At 51.2% G+C, this 10,000-nt stretch overlaps 1 long non-coding RNA gene across 1 annotated transcript; it reads left to right on the top strand.

The window, feature by feature from the left end:
• The first annotated feature begins 1,290 nt into the window (after positions 1-1,290).
• LOC136311760 (uncharacterized) lies at positions 1,291-6,388 on the top strand. Its single transcript, XR_010726829.1, has 3 exons — positions 1,291-1,676; positions 2,888-3,486; positions 3,892-6,388. It is a non-coding gene; the product is annotated as an uncharacterized lncRNA (long non-coding RNA).
• Positions 6,389-10,000: the final 3,612 nt, after the last annotated feature.

Below are 10,000 nucleotides of genomic sequence, written 5' to 3'. Positions count from 1 at the left end.
GCTGAGGGCCGTTCTCAGGTTATATATAACCAGATAACAGGGTCTAAGCATAGATAATGACCCTGACAAATCAATATGAACTGTTATCATCCTGGAGATTATGGTATGGACACAATGCTCTCTTTAATGAACAATACTTACACTGGATAAAACACGGCAAAGGATAAAACTGGCAGCTGGGATGTTTTGATGCAGCTTGTTTGCAGAAATAAATGTCGCCAGCCACCCTCCCCACCCCCACCTACCAGCAAAGTTGTAAGAGGCAAAACAGGATTTCCTGCATGCTACCAGAAGGATTTGTGTTCGTGACTGATTTTTCTTTCTGTGCCCGTTCTAAAGTTCCCCTTTTGGGCTTTTCGATCTCTTGCTTGGGTTTTCCTGAGTCCTGAGTGGGCTGTGCTTCAGGCTGTGCCCTGCAGAAGGGCACCCACCCAAAGTCATAGTATGCAGGGCTGGACTGCAGCCGGGAGCCCTCCACAGGGCCGTATGCTCAGAAGAAGGTGTTGGAAAGCCTAGCAGAGGTTCTGCTGTCTACCCCAAGACTACCTTCTCCTCCCCATTCCCCATCTTCTATTCTTGGGCTTGGGAGCTGCCTCATCACCCCCACCCCACTCCGGAACAGCACCTCTCCAGGGACCCGCCCCACAGGCTGTCCCAATCCCGCACCCTTTGTTCCCAAGGAACCTCTCCTAACTCGAATACCTCTGGGAAGTGCCATTCGGAGCACTGGACGGCAAACAGACCTCCCTGGTTTGGTGCAATGAGAAGGATGGAAGCTAAGTTGAATAGAAATGCGAAATTATAAAAAAAAAAAAAAAGGCAAAACAGGAAACAAATGTTTGCTTAGCCAGGCGTTTCCTGCGGAGGCGCTGGGTGTAGTGTGCTGTAAGGCAAGGTCACTGCTTAGCCCTGCTGCGGACAGAGTGAAGACCTGCGGGGGACGCCAGACCCGGGGCTGTGCTGGCCACGTCAGCACCAGGCCCGCGCTGTGGCCCGAGGGCAGCTGTGCGGCCTGCGGTCTCCGAAAGCTCGCCTTCTCACAGGCCGCATGTCAAAACTACCAGGGAGCAAAAAGGGGCAGCCTCACAGTGACCCTGGCCCACTGCGTCCTGCCCGTGGAGGGCAGCTCTGCTGACAGTTACCCGTGGGCCTGTTCCGTTCGGCTTTAAATACTTCCTCTTTTCTATTTTTGGGAGCAGAAGGGATTTAGGTCAGCCTAGCCCCTCTCACGGGGATCCTCGGCCAGGAAGAGCAGGGCTGCTGTGTTCTGTAGCTATCAGCGCTCTTCCTTCTCAGCACCTCCCAGTGATTTTTATTTTTAAATATCCAGGACACAGATTTATGGAAAGGAGTCACGGAGTTTTCAGCCCGATCAGCAGCCTCCTAAATTTGGCACATTCGTTCCTCCAGCAGCAGCATGTCAGAGATCATACGAGCGAGCGGCAGAGCCCGGCTTCTGTGATGAGTGAAGGAGTCCAGGCTGGCGAGCACGTGACCATCGACCGGTCTGCACTAAGCAGGGCCGACGTGCGCCGGAGTGGCTCGGGCCTGGTCAAACGCAATTCCATTCTGGAGAGAAACGACGGGACGCCTGTGTCATCTCAGATCAGCTTCCTCTGTGACCATTGCTGCAGGAGCTGCAAGCATCCCAGGCTGGAACCCTAAGGACCCTGCTTGTGAGCAGGGGGACCCGCTGCCCAGAGCAAGCCTTCCTCATTTCACATCCTCTAATTCTGTTTCTGCGATTGATCAATCACTGCTGCTTTTCCTGAGCTCACAGCCACCTACCTCTGCTGGCTCTCTAACCATCATTGCGGCTTTGCACGGGTTGTCTTTATATCCAGATAGCTCAAACTTCTTTAAAAAGCAATACTAATCCCTTAAATTCTCCCATAAAATAGGGGGCTGGCATTCTGGCTGCACACAGAACTGGGGAGCAGGAATGTCTCACTCCCCCACCTGCTTCAGCCCAGCCACCTCCTACCCGTGGTCTTAATCAGGGTTTCCCTCAGTGACTATAAAACGGTGACAGTCTCATGCTTGGGAAGGATTATAGTGAGAAGGTGTAAACTGGAGAAGCCTCAAGGGGTGGCCCCAAGGTAGCCTCTGGCTTGACCTTCTAGAAGCCATGAACCACATACTCCATGAATATTCTGCACAGCCTACCTGTGCCACATTTTGATTTTATTTTGTTTTGCAGAGAATGAATCAAAGAGACACCTACTGGGATGGGGGGGGGGGCGTTGAGAATTAATTCTAGTCACTTTGCATATGGATACTTGGCAAGACGAAAAAAGACCCCAACCAACTAGGTCAGGGGTCGGGAACCTATGGCTCGCGAGCCAGATGTGGCTCTTTTGATAGCTGCATCTGGCTCGCCAATAAATCTTTAATAAAAAAAATAATAACGCTAAAAATATAAAACATTCTCATGCATTACAATCCATTCATTTCCTACTGCTCATGTTCATAGTTGCGGGTGGCTGGAGCCAATCACAGCTGTCCTCTGGGACAACACCAAATTTTTATTGGATAATGCGTAAAGTACATGGGTCATTGTGTGGCTCTCACAGAATTACATTTTAAAATATGTGGCGTTCATGGCTCTCTCAGCAAAAAAGAGTCCTGACCCCTGAACTAGGTTATATGTGGGTTTCCTGCACTCGTGATTTCTCTAGGTATATTTTACAGACAGGATGGTTTTGGGGAGCAGGCAGCATCACCTAAGTGGCGGTATTAATAGTGAGCTGAAAAGCTATGTAATAGCTTAAAAAAATTTTTTTTTAAAGCCGTCTTTAACTTTTCTCCAGAGCATTTTTACCCTGCTGACTTTTTAGGTGTTATTTTAAATGTGTTGCAATATCTGGTGATTTTTTTTCTCTTTTAGTGGAGCAAAATACGTCCTGCTTCAGAATGCCTCTGCAGATCTTCAGGGTCCAGGGTTGGAAAATGTTCCAAGGAGTCGAAGGAGCACACCGTGGCTCCTTCTGAGACGCACTCTACCACTTGGCAGGATGAGGTGTTTCAAGCAGGTGCTGGGTGTCTATAAACGGATGACTTATAAACAGCGCTGACAACTGGGAAAACAAGAGAATTGGGATGCTGGCATTCCAGGGCCCAGGGCTGATGGCTATCAGACGGCCCTGAACGAGGAGTTATTGATAGCTGCTGCTCTGAGAGGGAGCCAGCTGGCTGGGGCAGACCAGGGCTGCACCTCAATCCTGCCTGATCTGCTTGCCTGATACTGTAAATAGGTCAGTGCGCGTTAGCTTCTGTGGAGCGGGTGCCACCCTGATGGGCAGTGGTGTTGTGGAGTCTTCTCCTCCCACCTAACTGGACCGAGGCTTACTCTCTCCCCTCTCTGATGTGGGAAGAAGGACAAGGACCGGGAGAAGTCAGACTGAGACGAGAGGAGCCCAAGGGCAGTGGGGGAGGACACAGAGCAGCCCCAGCGCCCAGGGCCAACCAACACAGATTCCGGCTAAGGCAAGTCACGTGTGAAGCCAAGGGCAGCATTTTTGGCCAGTGTTCTGGGGGAGCGGGGGGCGGGGCTTTGTGCTCCCAGCATCAGAAATATGCAGCAAACGGGGCTCACTCCTCCTTCACTGCTTGTCAGTGCCAGTGCACCTCCACCAGGCATTCTAATGGTCACACCCATAGCTTCCATTGCTTTTGTTGATCTTTTTTGGGACAGGCATTGCCCCTGGAGACAAGTCTGGTGCCGGTTCCTGGGTTGGTGCAGCATTCTTGGGCTGGTGCCCAGTGGGACTCAGAGCTGGTGGAGCGGTGGTACCTGTTCATTCTCGCTGCAGGAGCGGTTTCCCCAGGAGACTTTGGTTTGGCTGGGTCTTGCGCTTTCTACTGACCACACCCTGTTGTTTTTCTCTTCAGAGGCGCAGGCTGAGGACCTGATCCTGCAGAGATGCTGCCTTCCTTACAAGGAGCGAAGGTTATGCTGGCCTGAAGATGGGTAATTGAATTGGGCGCACATCCCAGCAGGAGGGTGCATATCCAGCAGGAGGGTGCACACTGAGCATGAGGGTACACACCCCAGTAGGAGGGTGCACACCCAGCACGAGCGTGTACACCCAGCACAAGGTGCACACCCAGTACGAGGGCGCACACCCAGCGTGAGGGCGCACACCCCAGCACCAGGGTTGGTTTGTGCGTGAGGCTACTGGGGAAGGAAGCATAGGGCTTTGAGGGAACTCAGAATGCTTCCTGTTTGGTGCCTCAGATGGCAGATGTCACCAGATGATAGTGAGGTCAAAGGCACTGAGGTGGTGGAGACTTCTGTCAGAGATGGGAGGTCTGATCTGTGCGTGGGAACTCCTGAGAATCTTGCCTCTGGGACTCTCAGCTTCAGCAACTGCGGTGGTGAGCCCCACGGCAGACAGATGAAAGATACACCAAGCATCTACTATCTTCAGAGAGCTGTACTGGGTACAGGAAGTACAGGAAACTCTAGGCACGGTACTGCCCGCCCGGAGGTCATGATGTGGTTAGGGAGAGACATTGCTTTCTTGTGGGAAGATAAGTCTGAGCAACAAGGTGTGCAAAACCCGTAGACATCAGGGGAGGCCCAGAGGGGCGGGAGTGGGAAGTCTTGATGAGAAAGATAGGCTTGGAGCTGGGCCCAGAGGGGGAATTTCAGTGTTTGGGGATGTGGAAAGGAGGCTGTAGGAGGCTGGGAGAGACCTTGCTGAGAGTCCTGGTGGGGAGAGGTCCTGAGCTTGGGAAGAGGGAGGAGAAGGATGCCCTGGGAGGTACTGCTGAAGAACCACAGGGATCTGGGGGTCACTCTTGACCAGGGGAGGGAGACCAGCGAGCAGGGTGTCAGGAGAGTGAAGCGGAGAGAGTGGCAGTCTCTGCAGGAGGGCCTCACAAATGACCAGGGCTGAGGGCCGTAGGGCGGATGTGGGGACGAGTCAGGAGCTCTGCACCCACCCCCCCGCCCCACGCGCACAGACAGAGCCCTCCCTCCTGGTGTCCCTTTTCCTGCCCTGCTCGCTGTCTGACTGAGCCAGGGCCTCATGGGCTTTTTTCTCACGGAGTGTCCCTGCATGCTCAGAGCCAAAGCCAAACAGAGGACGAACCATGAGTTCTCCAGTTCAGTGCTTGACTTGTATTCGCTCATGGCTGGGTTCCAGTCGGTGTCTCCCTGACTGGTTTGCGGGCCTACTGAATGGTGGAGGATGGCTCATTCACGGAGCCAACTCGGAAGGCCGTCCTCGCGTTCCGGCAACATCTGCTCAGCTTGACCAGAAAGCTAAGGCAGAGCCACGACCGTGGGCAGGGAGGGCTCCCCACTGACAACCGTGGGAGGAAGCGCGTGGAACTCTCTTTCCTGACACTTTCCCCTCATTTCCTGACCCTCCGCTGTGTGGCCTGTGGATAGACAGGTGAGCATCACCCAGAAGCCAGTTACCAATGCAGCATCTGCAGCTCCAGCCCAGACCTACCAGGTCAGGATCTGGGTGTTGGGCAAGATCCTGAGGGATTCACACACACATTAGAGTCTGAGAAACTCTGGATGGAGGATCACCTGGAGCTTTTAAAACCTTCTCTGGCGGACTGCCTGCCCGGCAATTAAGTCAACATCTTCTGGGGAGGAGCCCTGGCCTGGGTCATTTTTTTGAAGTTTCCAGAGGATGCTAAGTGCAGCCCAAGTTGAAAACCACTGGCCTACCGTCAGGGTGACACACTGTTTCCAAGGCACCCAATTTCCCTCCTGAAGTAAAACAAAACACCAGGAACTTTCACCCACAAACCCAGACAGTGAAATTGACGCTGACTGAGCATTCATTCGGAAACTTGTTAGGACACTCCTGGCTGAGAGGAGACGGAACCACTGGCCTCACTCTGGAGTGTCAGGATGGCAACTTGTGTGAACTCCGAGTCTTGAGTGTTATACCCTCTGGCTTTGGAGCAGGCTCCACATGTAGCCAGGAGATGAATGCCCTTGCCCCCTGTTGGGCAAATAAGTTTGTAAAATTTGTGTTATTTGATTTTACTCACTTTTATTGTTAAAAATGGCCGCTGCCAGGTGAAACTATTAATTACCTTCCTGCTTGGGAAAGGGCTTGGTTATGCTAATGTGTGCTGGAGGAGGAATTTTCACGCCAAAAAAGTTTTAAGAAGAAGGAGAAGGAAGAAGGAAGCCATGTTTTTGCAGAATGAGAGAAGGGAGAAGCAGCCAAGATGGCAGGGTGAAGGTGTGCAGATAGGGAACCAGAGGTGACTGAGCTAGTAGGGGCCTTTGATTCTAGGAAAACCCAGATGTGTCAGTAGCTTCGTGAGTGCTGAATGAGTGGGTTTTGGAGCCCTCTGTGTGTTTGTTTTTACTTGCCAGCCAGGTGCGAGGCTAGAATAAAGGTATGGCCCACCAGTTTTTGGCTCTGCTTTTTCTTTACTGTCTGACCAAATCTAATGGGAAACTTGCACGTGCCTGGCCGTGATGGCAACGACTGATGGCCATACACCCCCCATCTTGGAAACGAAGGAGGGGGCACACAGGCCTGTGCCCCAGGAGCCACGCTCCCTGTCTGTTCCCAGCAGCATTCAGAGTATTAACTTTCAGACAAATGCTCACTTTCCAGAAGCACAAAACAGTGTAAAAGCAGTTTTCCACCAATCCCCAGGCTAGGGTAGATGTCAGGTTCGCATGACCACTGTGGTTATTTTGGTACATTTTCCTTCCCACCGGGCCCTTCAGTTGTGCCAGAGTGTTCCCAACCTTCACATTCCTCCCAGCTTCGCTATAATATCAGGACCTTCCACCAACAGGTGCGCGTCCTGAGGCATCTTGATCAAGGCCTATGGGGTGGGATGTATAGGCATATTATTAGCAGCTCTAGCTCTTCTTCCTGCCCCAGGGTGGGGGTGGCCGGGGCACTGCTGTGGCCTTTCTCCTCCTTTGCCTCACGCCTTACTTTTTGTCCTCTGAGAAGTAGGTTCGAAGCATAGCCAGGCTCCTGATTCCTTTCTAGAGACTTCTGTGACCTGGATCCCACTTTGAACCAGGACATCGTGGACTTAGTGTGCTTAATACTTGTGTGTCCACTCAGCAACCCAGAACGCCACACATCCTGGTCAGCACGGAACCCGAGGTCACTTGGCCCCTTTGCGCACTGTGATGTGGACTGCCGGCCACTCCCCTGAAGGGTTCACTTCTGACCTGGCCATGTGGCCTTGGGCTTGGCATTAGGGTCCTCACCCAACTCAGTGGTCCCACCCCCCCAAGATACCATAGTGGCAGCACCCACTTAAATGGGACCACGGGAAGAACGCCAATAGGACACGGATAACATTGTTTTTTGGTGATGAGAAAACAGATCTGGGGACCCCGCCTTTCTCGCCTCTAGTCGGAAATATCGATGTTGCCTGCAGCTCTCCATCCTAACATTGTCTGTCAAGATGACCGTGGGGAGAAAAAATCCAAATAACCGACATGACATGCTACACTGATGCTAAACTGAAGTGATGTGTTTATATTTGGCTTTGTGGTTGGCATGTGTGTGTGTATGTCCATATATACTAGTATATATAATATATAAATACATCCATGTTGAAATATACAAATAAATATAGACATACGGAAACTGTAACAAGCATTTGTGAAGCGGACACCCAGTCCAGAAATAAACACGGATGCTTCTGGCGCAGGTCAGGACGGCTGCTGCCTGCCCGGTGGGGGTTTCTAGGCTGCCGAATCGGCAGCCCCTTCAGGGACAACAGAGCACTTACTGTTCTCCGGAAGCAGATTCACGAGGGAGGTCAGAGCATGTTAGACACTGCTGCTGTCGATAAAAGAGCTTATAATTGTCCCTTTGCTGTACCCATGTTGCTCCTAGGCACACTCAGTCTGGTGCTTGAAGTTGGTGTGCCTTCTGTCCAGACAAGCGGCCTCCTGGGCTGTTAACCATGTAATTAAAAGCATAAACCTTCTCATTTTAAATGATAATAAAGTGTTTAAGAGCCAGTGGCTTGTAAAACTATTTTACTTTTTGTCTTTCCACTGCTTTCCCTTTCATTGCCCTCTGCCGAGGGAGGGTTGGCGAACTGGCCCCGGGCCACACTTAGGGTTGCCCATTGTTGTTGTAAGACAAGGTGATGTCAAGACACCTCATGCCTCAGGTCAATAGTCCGGGGCTGCAGGAGCTGATGGCTCTCCTCCTGCCCCTTGCCTGGGGAGGCACGTTGTCCTGGAGTGGCCAAGTCTGTGAGGACAGACACCGTGAGGGAGCTGGGAGCTGGTGAGGTGGCCGAGAGCCCTGGCTGATACAGGAATGTCAGGTTGGGCAACGACTGCAGGGACCAGAATTTATGGAAGAACTGATGGCCTCATTTTAAAGACATTCCCAGTTTTAAAGGTATGCAGTGGCTGGGCTGCCTTCTCACTCCTGGCCAAGATGCATTCACTGCGGTCGAAATCTGTCAGACCGACAGGGGCGGAACCCAGTTATCAGCAGTGCTTAAGTTCAGGCTTGTGTGTGGCTGGGTCACATTCGGCCTCTGAGGGTTTAAAGCCACACATCTCCTGTTACCTTTCCTTGGGCGTTTTCACCACGAGCCCTTCTGGGGCACTACAGGGTGGTTAGCAGCTAAACATGCTTTGAACTTAAAGGTCCTTCTGTCAGTTTTGTAGAAATTCCTATTGGAAGAGGGCTACGTCTCCACAGGTTGGAGCAATCTTTTCTTTTTTAACAGAAGCTCAGAGGAGCTGACTGGGGGAAAAGGTAAGCGCGGTGCTTTCCGTGGTGATAGAAACAGCTCGTGTGCTTGTCTCTCACAGAGCGGCGAGAATCTTTAAACACAGGACACATAATACGAGGCAAAGACACAAGAAAGATGCTTAGGTTTTTGGTTGCTTGATCTTTGCGTTGGGCCCCGTTTATCGTTCAATGTGTCAGTAGAGGCAGAAGTCATGGTGAGAGCCTTCCTACATTAACGTCAGCAGTCCCGGTGGTACGAACCCTCACCTCAGCATAGTCACCCACCAGCTGCGTCACAAAGCTTGGCCTCTGGGATCCCAGGTGCCCAGGAGGTAATGATAACCTCACACTGCCACCCCAGCCTCCCCACCCCAGCCATTAACTACAGGAGAGGCAGGTGGCCAAGAACAGAGGTCACCAGGTATGCGACCAGGAGGCCCAGGGTGTCTCAAGGATTTTCATGGATTAGCATGTCTTTTTACTCTGTGTTGATTGAGAAATTACAAAATGTAAGAAAGGAAGCTGTGATGAATTCAGTCATGGTCTCTGTTTTTAAATGTACTCAACTATAACTGTTCATAATTTTTTTTTTGGTTCTACAATGAACATATCTGCCTTTTCACTGAATAAATTATATGCGGCCTGTAAAGGTAGGGTCTCCTTCTCATCCCTTGACCTGAGCCCCTCCCTGGAGGAACCAGCTGCCAGTAGTTCTTCGTAGCTTGAATCTGTCCGTACCAATGCGTGGCTCTCCTATACGTCCATGCGCATCTATAAAAATAGTCAGTACTGCCTTTCTAAGTGTGGTGTGTGTGTGTTTAGCATGAACTGCATCAGACTGTGTGCATCACGCTGCACTGCAGACTGTGGTCTTGGAGTCATTTCATGTCAGTGCACAGGGAACCCCGTCCCTTCTTAGCCCTGGTGTGACATTTATCCAGGGACCTTCTGTAGGTCATGTCCTTATTCCCTCACATTTCTGCTTCTATGGAAACTGTTGTGAGAAACACCCTGTGTGCCCTTTGGGTATATTTGCTTCCTTAGCACCGTGTGGCCATTGCTTCTCTGGTGTGGAAACCAAGACATGGACCTGCTGGGAGTGTCCCCTTCTCCTCCTCCTCTTCCTCTTCTTCTTTTTAGAAAATTAATTTTAACCGGGTGACATTGATCAATAACTATACATAGATTTCAGGCAAACATTACTCCATTATTTGAATAGTCAATTATGTTGTCTATCCATCACCTAAGGCCAAATCATTTTCTGTCACCTTATATTTGTCTCTCTT

Source organism: Saccopteryx bilineata, chromosome 1 (assembly GCF_036850765.1).
Source record: "Saccopteryx bilineata isolate mSacBil1 chromosome 1, mSacBil1_pri_phased_curated, whole genome shotgun sequence".
NCBI lineage: Eukaryota > Metazoa > Chordata > Mammalia > Chiroptera > Emballonuridae > Saccopteryx > Saccopteryx bilineata.
Note: the sequence above shows the minus strand (reverse complement) of the source record. Positions and strands in the feature narration are given on the sequence as shown.